Here is a 13,348-nt window from a genome sequence, read left to right as displayed (position 1 = left end):
ACTAAGAAATTATATAAAACCAAGAAATTGGAAGTTGTGGAAGATAATTTTCACACTTGAAATATCAATATTTAAAAAAATAACCTTCCAACAAAATCAGATAAATATTTCTAATGCATGTAAATGTATTTAAACAATTTCAAGGCTTGTAGTTGCAGGTTTGAAATCCTTTACCTTTAAAAGCTTTACTTAATTATGAGTGGTCTATAGATTGAGATAAGAGGGATGCAGGATTCTGCACAGGATAAGGCATCAATATCAAAGAAGATTTATACATGGTAGTTGTATATCATTAAAAATGCTTTGAATACAAGGCATCCCCTTGCAGCGAATGAATTTTTAGAATTTACAACAGGCGATTGATAATGCGTAGGATTGATTGATAAAATAGAGGACTGTTCTTTGATTTCAGAGGATTCCAATATAATTGACTGCAGTTTGACTTATAAAGTCAGAAAAATTTATAATCTATGATTGTATGAATTATATTGTTAATTTTTTATATTTGACATGTGCATTACCTGTGACAAGATAAAAATGACTTTTGACCCACAAAGACACCAAAAGTGGTGGACCACAATTCTTTGAATTTGCTTTTCTTAATTTAATTTTTTTCCTTTAATTTATTTTGGCAACGGTACTACAGAAATTCGAACCTCGTGGAAGTTTTCGAGACAGTTTCTTCTACAATAATATTTTGTATGGGCTTCTCACAGACATCGGTAAACAAGTTTGGGTGGAAAACCTTGGGAGGAGCTGATAAAGCAGGAATTCTTTGAGCCTGTTGGTATGACTGATTATTCTAGTTTTTTTACAACGATGAATCCGAATCTCATCAACATTTCAACTGGATACATACAGGAAAATGAACATCTTTATCCCGTTTCTTTTGAGCTATTAAGGTATTCATTATAAACGCTGAAATAAATTCAATATTTTTTCTCAACATTTTTTTTTTTATAAATGAGTGCAAGCATCAAAGAATATTTATTTAATCTTTTCAAACTATTAATATACAAGAAAATGGACCGAGTTATGCGGTGCTGCTTGCATAACAGTCAGTGCTGATGACATGGCACAATTTATAAAATTCCTGTTAAACGATGGAATCACTGACTCTGGTAAAAGACTCGTTGGAAAAGAAGAGATGAAGGACATGTTCCTCTCTTGGAATCTTTTGCGATCATCCAAGATTGAAGAATATTTCACAACTACAAAAGGAGTACCTTTCTCAAGAGAATACACAGGCTATGCTCTTGGTTTAAAGACTGGAATATACAGAAGTAAGTAATTATACAATTTTGTTGTTTATTGTTTAAGTCATATGATATTGAGATAATAAATATCATGTTATGTGAAAGTTAAAGAAAGTGAAATTAGCCAAAATGCATAATTTTATTTTTCAGTTTCTTTGAGGGAATTTGATTTTTTTTTCATGGCATATTACAAGTAATTTGATTTAAAAATTAAACTGTGTGATTTCAGATCATAGAATTTTGGAAGAAATGGGGGATATTTTCGGATACAGTTCAATACTGACCCTCTACCCCGACCAGAACCTGGGCATCTTTATCGCCATGACTGGCCAAGACAAGGACGATTTGTTCCGGATCTCTGTCAGTTCCTACCTCGCTGATTTATACAACAATCAGGAACCCTGGCTAAACGCCTCCACTATATGTACCTTCCCAGAACCTTTCAACAAAAAGCCTATCAGGAAAAGAAGTGAGAAGACTTATAAAGAAATTCCTCTTGATAGACCAGCAAGTGATTTTGTTGGAAAATACCACAATGATTTATATAGGGATATTACAGTCACGGAATATAATGGTTCGCTAAAACTTCAGTATGGATATGTCGTCTTTGATTTGATTCGAAGAAATTCTAAATCCTATAAATTCAACATGATAAGCACGGGAATTGCGTCCCATGCTTTCAAAAAGAGATCTGTGGAATTTGAAGCAAGTGATTTGACTAGACCAGGCTACATAAATATTGCACATTTACGGCATTTCGAGAAAAGTGATTTCATCAGACAACCACACTTGACCTATGGTATATATACACTATTATAGTTTTTTTTTCTTTCTTAAAATCACCTCAATACAACATTGAGTTTAAATCTATTTAAATAGAATAATTAGTCCTTTTATTTAAAAAAAAAAGAGGCCCATGGGCCTTATAGGTCACCTGAGCATCATGTAACAACTTTCCAACTATTGAATTTGGTTCATGTTTTAAGCCAGATGCCATGATATTCACAATTTTGAAAGTGACACCATTACTCATCAGACCTATACACTCAGCAAGCTTACAATGGTTACTTTTAAATTCCCAGAGTAGGCAGAGTAGGGGAACAAAAGATTAATGCATTTCAACTTATTAGTAATATTCAGAAATAATCACTAGTGCCTCCACCCCACGGGAACCCCTGACCCTGGAGCGACACATTTCACAATTTTGGAAAAGGCACCCTTGCTCAACATAAATGTTTGACTAATACCAAGGGGTATATTTCAAAGCATTTATTTACTTCATTTTCAGAGTATAATTAGACCCCTCCTTATGGTACCCCTGACCCAGGGGCCTTGAAATTTACAATTCATCAGAAGAATCTTTGCTCATCATAGTTATATAGGTAGTCCATCTGCTTCGTACCCAGGAACACAGGAGAAGATTTTCAAAAGACTCATTTTCATTATATAATCAATATAGCCCCACCCTAACACCAGATCCACTGACCCTGGGACCATGAAATTCTTAATTTCAGAAGAGAGTACCTTCCCAAACATAACTATGTATATAGTTAGTTTGTTTAATACCCAGAAAGTGACCGTGATAACTTCATTCATAAAATTAAAAAAACAAACAAACAAAAAACAACAACAACAAACGGTCTTACTCTAGTTTCCTTGAGTGCAAAGCTATATAATGAAAATAGACCAAAGAATTGCGAACGATAGTATTGTTCTCCCGCCTACCTCAAAGTCAATTTTCAAAAGTTAACATATTCGATAAATTTTTAATATATTTTATAGATAATTATATGGATTTTCAATTAACATTACTTATTTGGGAAAACAAAGAGAGATAACTTTAAAATTTTGGTAAAACTTGTGTTTTTCACTATAGAAATAAACGGAAAACGGAAAATATTTTTAAAACATCTTTCCCCCCAGTGTCACAAAAATTCCTTTTTACTGGAATGTTATTTCACAAGTTCATACCAAAGCTTTTTGTGTGACACGGGGGGAACATATATTTATTGACAAAAAATGATAAAAATGCTTATTTTTCACCAATTTCAAAGCGATTTACAACTGAAACATTATATTTTATTGATATATTTATGTTTTATTTATTTGGTCTCAAATCTGCAGTAGTTTTAAAATTTCAATATACAGATGGGTTAGTCTGGAGGAATGAGATATGTTTAAAGAACTTGAACAGAAATGATATATGCTTGGAAAAACTCTTCCTCTTTTAGTTAAACCGGAAGATAATAAAATGAGCAAGGAAGGCATCTTAGATACTACATTACAGGCGACATTTGAGGCTTGTCGATGGAATCAAAATCCAGGCATGGTAGTAGCAGTTGTTAAAGACGGAAAGACTGTCTTCTCTAAGGCGTATGGTTACAAGGACCTGGAATCTAGACAAGCAGTGACATCAAAAACTGTTTTTGGAATTGGTTCTTTGACAAAAATATTTGCCAATCTTCTTATACAAAAGTATATGAGTAATGATACAAGGTATGATACGTTTTCAATAATATAACTTTGTTTGTTTGTTGTTATTTGTCCCTTACGAGAATTTTTTACCCAAAGAGACGCCGCTTCTTGCCAGTGGAGGTCTGTAAAATTTAGTTTTACAATCGGTACTCAGGGCCATTGAGAAGTGAAATATTTTTAAATTCATTTAAGGAATGAATTTAATAGCTACCCATTTTATACGGTATAAACTTGGTTGGGGCAGTTTACGCTTTATAAACCGCAAAGCGGTTTATAAAAAAGCGTAAACTGTTCCAACCCAGTTTATACCGTATAAAATAGGTAGCTATTAAATTCATTGCTTATAATTTAATTTTCATTCATTTGATGTAAGAAAAAAAGAAGATTGTTCTAACAAAATGACTTCAATTTGTACAAAATTTGAATGTAACGTCAAGCGGATTGATACGTTTTTGACGAAAGTCATTGTGACGTAGGCAACCCATTTTATACGATATGAAGTAAATTTTTTATCCAATCAAATACAGCGTTACACCCAGAATTCAATTATTGATATTTAAAATTTTAAGTTATCATCATCATTTCTATCTAAAAAATAAACCACAAATCATAAATTTTATTTTTGATAAATTAGTAAAGTTTTTGTAAGCAATGGTTTGTCCAAGCGGCGCAACCTCGAAACTACGTTTTTTCGACCTAAGTGGAACTAAGATAAACTTTTTTGATATGAACATTTGACATCCGAAAATCCCGTTACAATGTACTTCAGGTATGTGTTGGGACACTATTGTTCCATAAAATATGAAATGTTTACCTCTTTCTGGATGTTCTATGAAGTTTTATTGTAAATTTTACATGGCGTATCCAAACAAATATTGCCTTGAAAATGACGTCAAAATGGGGGAGGGGTTGCCTTTTCCAACATTAAAATAAAGTCACAATGTGAAAATGACGTCAATATGATAGTAGTACATGATAAATAACGTTTTGCCCGGTTTCATGATTGTGACGTCACAATGTGAAAATGACGTCAATGTGTAAGTAACTTGTAACAAAAACTGGTTGAAACACTCAGTCTTACTCGAGAAACGAACGGCTGTAAAGTTTTAACTTATAACTTAGCCTAATTCCTTTGCAGGCCAGTAGCATAATTACTTAATTTGAAACCACTGAATCTATCTCTACCCAGAGTTATCGTACCACTTATACTTCTATTGTAGCGAAGCGAATGATAACTCTGGGTAGAGATTGCCACTAAGTAACTTGTACAAGGTGGTGTGTTCCCCGAATGGCTACTCGGAAAAAACAACAAGTAATTATCACACTCAATTAAGGGGCCCTCTAAGAGGTACCGGTAGACTTACCTGTGTTTACCTGGATAAGTAATATTTTATAAATCAGATATATTCATTCACTTTTTTTAGTTTCCGAAATATACTGAATAAAAAATATAGATAAATAGATATAAATAGATAAAATTAAGATAAAAGAAAAATAAATATTTTATTGTACCTTTAATTCTGTTTTTTTTTTCAAACTATTGATTGGTCTTTTAAATAAATTAACACAAATGTTTTTTTCCTTAAAATGATATAGATATCTGTGCATGATAAATAAAGTGTTTCTATAAAGATTTGTCTCATTTAATTCGTTTATTTATCATTTTTAATTAATTTTTAATTATTAAAACTTTCATTTAAGTCATCATAAAATACAGAAGTTTATGTTTCAATTTTTATAATAAATATAGACGATTGGAGATAAAAACAGATCACTTTAATTTTAAAGGAATTCCTAAGTTAATAAGCTAATTGATGAAGCACCTGATAATCAGTTCACTTTGAAATTTTCAATAAGCAATTTTTAGTAATGGAAGGAAGCATTAGACCTCCAGCGAAAAAGTATGCAAGTATAAAGAGAAGATTGCAGTTACTGAAAGAAAGGTATGAGCATGGCATCATTGATCTTATGACCTACACAGTCTCTGCTTCTGAACTTCTTCACCTTGGATAGTGATCCCTTAGTTGTGATGAAACATTTGGAGATGGACTAAATAAATTGTAAATATTGTAAATGTGTGTGATATGAAAGTGATACAATGCTATTTAATATATAATGTGAAAATCAGTGCTGCTAAACAATAGAACTTCAAGATAATTTATAGTTTATAATATGTTTTGTCCTTGTAAAAATATTTGTTTTAAAAAATTTTATACAAATATTTATTCATGCTAGTGCTCAAATTAAGGACAGACGAGACGTTCCTTAATAACAGATAAATTTTTCAAAGATTTTGTCATTGAAGTATTGCTACTTAAACATGTTTACTCACAAAAAATTGAGGTACCTTACCAGGCATTTCTGCAAGATACCAGTGGTAGTTTTCCTTATATAATCCTTTTGAGAAGAAAAATAATTTTCCAATTTCAAATGTTTAAGTGTTTGGATTTTGTAAAAAAAAAAGTTTAGAAACTGGTTTAGAAATCAGAATGTTATTAAGATTTTGAATATTTTTCATACATTACGAAGATATACAAAACAGATATTGAGGAACGTCTCGTCTGACCTTAAAAAAATGAATTAAGATCCATTTTGCTTTATTTAAATTGTTAGATTATTCATACAGGTAAGTCTACCTGTATCCCTTAGTGGGCCCCTTAATTGAGTGTGATAATTACTTGTTGTTTTTTTCGAGTAGCCATTCGGGGAATAAACCTACAAGGTTTATGAAGACAAAAGACTTTCCAGGACTTCAATCATTTATTTGATTGATTTTTTAAGTGAAAGAATTCGAGGGAAATGGTTTTTAAAAAAATGACACTCTGCTGCCCAGTGAAAGAGATGTGTCCTTAGTTGCGTAATCTGATATGAAAGATCGCCAAGTTAAGCTAGAAAAATAGTTGAATATCTTTACAATAATGTAATTATTAAATCCCTAAAATATAGTTTACTTTAGACTTAAAAGGTATCAGATTCAATTACAAGAATGCTCCCGTTCTATACCCATACCAGGATAAAACGCCGTTTCTTAGACGGAGGACTCAGGTTGTGATGGTCACCATGCTCTTTCTGGAGAATGATCACCTTCCTTTTCCCAAGATTAGGCCATTTCTGACAGACTGTTCTTGTTATAAAGAAATAACTAACATGGTAACATTTTAGCTTCTATAAAAAGAATGCTATGAAGCATGTCACGTGACTGCTTGGATCACGTGATTCGCGCGCATAGGCAGAACGGTAAACCACTGAAACCCAATTTTAATTGTTTTATGGAAGTTTTTTAATTAGTTCGCAAACTTTTTGATCGCCCCTTGTATTGCTTATGCAATACTCTTAAAAATGCTTGTTTATGCAGTTATATTCAACTGTCACCTATACATACCATGTTTATATGTTCCAACTTAGTCAATACTCAAGAATATGTTCAATGAAAGATCAGTTCTTGGACCGAGGCAGTCTACGGACTCTGAAGTTGATGCTGTAGGGATTAAAGTTTTGTATATTCTATGGTCCTTAATAGCGAACATAATCTATCATTGGGTCGAATTTTAGTTGACATGTTTCACTTTAAATGTTAGGCCTTTGTTTCTTTATAGAATTTGAGTAAGAATTTACCTTCTTCCTGATTATAACATAGGGATCATGACGGGTGTGACCAGTCAAAACGGGATACTTACTCCTCCTCTAAAATTCCCGGGGGTCCATGTGTATGCCCTGTTCACAGATATGTATACGATCGTAGTTTTTAGATCTTTGGAGACTGAACGCTGTTCTTTATGTTCACCTTTTATTATACCCCAAGCAACAAGTTGCGCGAGGTATAATGTTTTTGACCCGTCCGTCAGAGTGTCAGTCAGTCAGTCAGTCAGTTCGTCAGTCCTGTTTTTTGTCAGCGCAACTCCTCTTAAACCGATGCACAGAATTTCATCAAACTTTGCAGATATTTAGAACATAATGTGTAGATGTGCATATTACCAGGAAATTCCGATTCCTTTATTTTTCCGGGAATTTCCGCAATTTTCAACTTAGATTTTTGAATATAGAGATGAACAGTTTGTCGGCGCAACTCCTCTTATACCGCTGCACAGAATTTCATCAAACTTTAGGGATATTTAGGACACAATGTGCAGATGTGCATATTACCAGGAAATTCCGATTCCTTTATTTTTCCGGGAATTTCCGCACTTTTCAACTTAGATTTTTGGCCATGCCTTGAATATAGAGATGAACAGTTTGAACTCCTCTAAAACCGCTGCACAGAATTTCGTCAAACTTAATAGATATTTAGGACACAATGTGTAGATATGCATATTACCAGGAAATTCCGATTCCTTTATTTTTTATGCGAATTTCCGCACTTAAAACTTAGATTTTTGGCTATACCTTGAATATTGAGATGAACAGTTTGTCAGTGCAACTCCTCTTAAACCGATGCACAGAATTTCGTCAAACTTTGCAGATATTAAGGACACAATGTGTAGATGTGCATATAACCGGGAAATTCTGATTCCTTTATTTTTTCTGGGATTTTCAGCACTTTGATTTTTGGGGGAGCGTGGGGTATGTGAGCTTGCTCACTTTTTTTTCATTATTTCAGATATGACTTGAACACTACACTTCGACATCTTTTTGGTAACAAGGAACTTTTCAAAAACTCTTTTCTTCTCTCCCAGTTTGTGAATACTCTTGATGTAATGACCCGCAGAACGGGTTTAAGACCGTATAACTACCTCCGACTAGATAAAGATTCTCAAACGGGAGAAAGTCATAGAGTAAGTGGTTTTATCCTATTATGGATAATACTATGCTGATCTACTATTCAAAAGTTACAATCTTTAAATTCTCTTCTTTGGGGTGAATTTTTAAATATTTCACAGTACAATTATATATTGTCACTTACTTAAGACTTTTTATATATTTCTTATAAGAAAAAACCTTTTTATGAAAAACTCTACACAAATGGCTTTATCAGACTATTTTGAATAGATAAATCAAGTTATATACAGTGTATTGTACTCATTTCAAGCTACATGTATATAGCTGAATCAAGAGATTATGTTTGACCTGTTTATATTATACAATTATTGCTGTTTTTAAGGTCAATACGATGATTTATACACCTGAGGAGTACAATATTCACTGAGCCCGAAGGGCGAAGTGAATATTGTACTTCGAAGGTGGCTAAATCATCGTATTGACCATAAAAAACAGCAATAACTGTTTTATTATATGATTAAATAATAGCAAACTCCTACAGGACTGTTTCTTAGCTTTCATTGAAAGTTTTTTAACAAGAAATTTCAACAAGAACACATTGTAACTGAAAAAATGGAGCAGGTCAATAATTCCTTAAATTGACCTGCAATAATTCCTTGTATTGACCTGGAACGTCACGTGCAGGTCAATACAACGTAGTATTTTTCTAACATAGTTGTATCTCAGCCAATCAGATAGAAGGAAATTATTCAATCATATAATAATAAAGAATACTGTAAACAAAAAAAATATTACAAAAAATCATTTTATTTTAGACGTCTTCAGCTTTTAAAAACAGAGGGTGGATTCCGCGACCATTTTAGAACAAACAATCTCATGTATGGAGTATTAACGTACATGAGTGAAAAAATGGGAGGAGACGATGGGAAAATCTTGTAAAAAAGGATATTTTTGCTCCACTAGGGATGAATTCTTCTTCATTTTTTACCGAACTGGATCCGGATGTGATTGATGTTGCGACAGGATATGTCTTAGATGAAGGGATTCTACATCCTGTGTCTTTCCAATTTTTGCGGTACGTGAATTTTGTATTCAGCTTCAAACATGTGAAATGGTGTCTATTTATATAATAGTGTTTTGTTTTGCGTGCACTATGCCTAAATAGTAGTCAGGGTTTGACACATGGTGCACGAGCCGCAGGCGAGTGCACTTTGTGTCAAACCCTGACTACTATTTAGGCATAGTGCACGCAAAACACAACACTATTGTTATTATTATGCTGACTGTTGTTATTGTATACATAAAAACGGCAATATTTTCTTCATTCCCAATGTTCATTTTCATCACCTGTTACATTCGTCTACTCTATTATGACGTCACCTTGTGCAACATGTACGTCATAATCTTTTTCTTTAGTTTAAGAGCCATTCTCTGTAATGATTTGAAATTTCATATAGGAGCTGTGGCACGCGTAGTCTCAGAATTTCTCCAAACTCTCTATGATAAAAGTCATTGATACCCTAAACTGAAATCAGGCAAAAATTGGTTGCTATGCTTTATAGTTACCATGGCAACATGTCTTAAAGTTCGAAAAATGGCATTTTTTAACATGTTTAGAGACCCATAGTTAACATTTGCAGCAAAGCAAACAATTGGCAATAACCGAGGATTGCCGAATGATCTAATTCCGTATTCGAATGTAAAACGCCAAGGTTACTTTCGCTTTCTGTCCATACCAGCTGTCCTAACGAGCGCGTTTGGATTATTTTTAGTCAGAAATGTGTATTGCAGAGGCTCGAAGGGGGAAATTTAAGCATAAGGTTTTAGAAGAATCATTTCTTAATAACAGATCCCAGGCAGTGAGTCAGTAAAATACGGCAAAATATAACGAAAACAGAGGTTGAAGCAATGGAAGCCAAGGTTTTATCCCTTGTGTAGTTTTATAGTAAATATCGTTTTTTTTTTTTTTTATAAATATTTTTTACACGCCAGGAGCAAGTCCCTGTGATCTCTACATTAATTTATGTTTTTTTTATGTCATACGGTGCAGGGGTTCAGGTGTAAAAGTAAGGATGAATTTCTATAACTATGGTCTGAGGCTCCTTTTTTGAAATTTTTCTATGATGAAAAAAAAAATCAACAATCTTTCTGGTTATTTTAAAACAAAAGTGAAGGAAAATGGTTGAATAATGTCGATGGTTTGTATCTTTTATAATTTTGAAGAGTGGCTCATTATGTATGATTTCTTTAAAGTTTAAATAGACCCTAGGGGTTTGACAGCATAGTTTGTGACACTATGTTCTTTTATGAATAAAGATGACTAGAATAGGCAGGTCCCAGTTCAATTGAGAGATATCATGGATGTCTGAGAAATCTACCTTTAAAATAGTTACATTTAATAAGGTTGGATGGAAAGAAGTAATAATAACTTTTATTTACTCTGTTGTGCACTGTCCCTTTATTTTGTCATTCAATGCCCTTCAAAGTTGCTTCAGTTTGAATGAGACAACTGAAATTGATCAGCATGATCAATATTGTTGTAAATAACTAAATTACTTAAAATTGACAGGATTCATGTACTGTGTTGAGATATTCCATTTGGTCATACTAACAGTTGCCTAACAATGTTCTTCATTGGAACTGCGGGTGCGTATCATTACTGCTACATTTTCAAAATTTTCATTACCGCTACATAGTCATTACCGCTACAAAAAACCTTACATTACCTCTACATAAAAAAGTATACATTACAGCTACATTGCCTCTTTTGTTAGTCAGCCACATATACGTGTACAGTACAACCTATCAATGCATAAGACCCGTTTCCCTTGCTCACCACAGGGAGGTGAAAGTAAGACTTTGAGCAGGATGTTTCTTTTTATTATTAAAATCAATTTAATTTCATAAAAAACAAAAAATTAAAATCAAGCACTGTTCATAGATAAAATGCTAAAGCATTGAAAGCCATTTGCTTGACACATATTGTTGTTTTCTAAATTTATAACCATCGATAAGTAAGCTGGCATTCCCTCAATTTGTAACAAACTTCTCAATGGTGGTCATAATGTTCAGATGACGCTAAATAATTAAATTTCGACTGCAGAGTTATTTATATATATGTACTTATTCTGATTAGATAGTGAGTGAATTCTGTCGATTAGAACTCATATACCGAACCATCCTGGCTAAATCGATATGTAGCGGTAATGAGTTGTTTTGGGCCGATTGATTATGTAGCTTTAATGAATTGTTTTTGGCCGGAAAAATGTAGCAGTAATGATCGGTCGAAAATCTGAAAAAATGTAGCGGTAATGAGTTGAAATTTTTGGCGATGTAGCGGTAATATTGACTTCCTGGAACTGCATTGAGTACAATTATATATACATGAAGTAAGGGGAGAGGGGAGTTTAATAAGGGTTTAAATAGAAACCCTTTTAAGACATCTAGTATTTTTATGTCAACTTAGTCATACGGTTTATCTATTGCTATGTAGCTCCTTCCGTGCATTGTCTGTTGTCAGTCCTATATTATTCTCAAACTTTTAAAATATTATCAACTCTCAAAAGTAACTATAAAGCAGTTTATACAGTGAAATTTATTGTTCATATGCTCCCTAACCGAACCACTCCAACCATGGGGTCTGAAGTTAGATCCCAAATCCATCAACTCTCTTGTAATCTTAAAAGTCTTTTTCTGTGCACTTGGACCTCTAGAAGACATACCGGTACTTTTTGCATGAAAATGGTAATATTAGCGAGTCTTTTTTTTAAAACAAATTAATTACTCCTTCGCAGTTTCATACATATTAATACTGAACAACCATCAATTTCTTCTTTTCCAGCATGTGTTTGTTCATTGTATCTTTCATCTACATGGATGATGGAAGACTTTCTCCAGACAGTCTAGTTGTCATTACTGTTGCTGCCTCTGTGATCGGTTATATTGTTAGTAAGCTAGTGGACAAGGTTACTAGTTCAAATCCTTCAGAGGATGAGCCTCAACGAACAGGTAGGGCAAAAGATATTAAATCTACTTTTAAGCTTTCAATAGATACTATCAAGTTATACTAAATTTTTTTTGTGATGCTAACTATGAGTGTAACAATAACCATTATACCAATTTAATTCATATTGAATAGATCTACAGTCCAAATAAAATGAAAATGAATCCATTCTTTTAATTAGTTTACACAGAGAATAATACACACCCTTTTCCATATCACATCCTGTATCAGCCCGAGACACCAATATCAGCCAGAGGGCCGAAGGCCCGAGGGCTGATATTGGTCGAGGGCTGATACAGGATGTGATGTGGAAAAGGGTATGTTTTATTATATTTATTACATACTTAGTAATAAAATACAGAACACATTAAGTTGAGAAGAAAATAAGTAAATAATCATGCATGGACTTCTTACAGAAATATACATGATCTATTGTCTCATACGATTTGGGTTTATTTCTACTTCTATTTCAATGCACTCGATCCGTAATTCAAAATAATCTATTACATGTATTTGTAAATTAAGATTAACCTTGTTTTCAAAAAGTTAAAATTAAGAGAATATGTACCCACCAAAAATTTTGTACGATCACAAGTACTGTTTTTGTGGTTTCATTTACTAAGAGTGTGATATTGACGTCACAATAGCCGTATCAGCCCTGCAGGGCTGATATGGATTTGCGGGGCTGATATAGGTTATCAGCCCCGCAAATCCATATCAGCCCTGCAGGGCTGATACGGCTATTGTGACGTAGCCATATCGCATATGCAAAAAACCTGTATTTATTACTAAGTGTGTAATAAAGTGATATTATAGATAACGGCGTCTGTGGCGTATAGGGTGGCGCGTCAGACTGACGAAGTATTCGGGGTCGTGAGTTCGCTTCCCGGTATGGGCG

At 33.3% G+C, this 13,348-nt stretch overlaps 1 pseudogene; it reads left to right on the top strand.

Annotated features, from left to right (window-relative positions):
* Window positions 1-646: 646 nt before the first annotated feature.
* LOC134265809 (uncharacterized) lies at window positions 647-12,455 on the top strand (annotated as a pseudogene).
* The last annotated feature ends 893 nt before the right edge of the window (window positions 12,456-13,348 follow it).

The sequence above is a fragment of the Saccostrea cucullata genome, unplaced genomic scaffold (genome assembly GCF_032062105.1).
Source record: "Saccostrea cucullata isolate Sc308-1 unplaced genomic scaffold, CSIRO_AGI_Scuc_v1 ctg15716, whole genome shotgun sequence".
NCBI lineage: Eukaryota > Metazoa > Mollusca > Bivalvia > Ostreida > Ostreidae > Saccostrea > Saccostrea cuccullata.
Note: the sequence above shows the minus strand (reverse complement) of the source record. Positions and strands in the feature narration are given on the sequence as shown.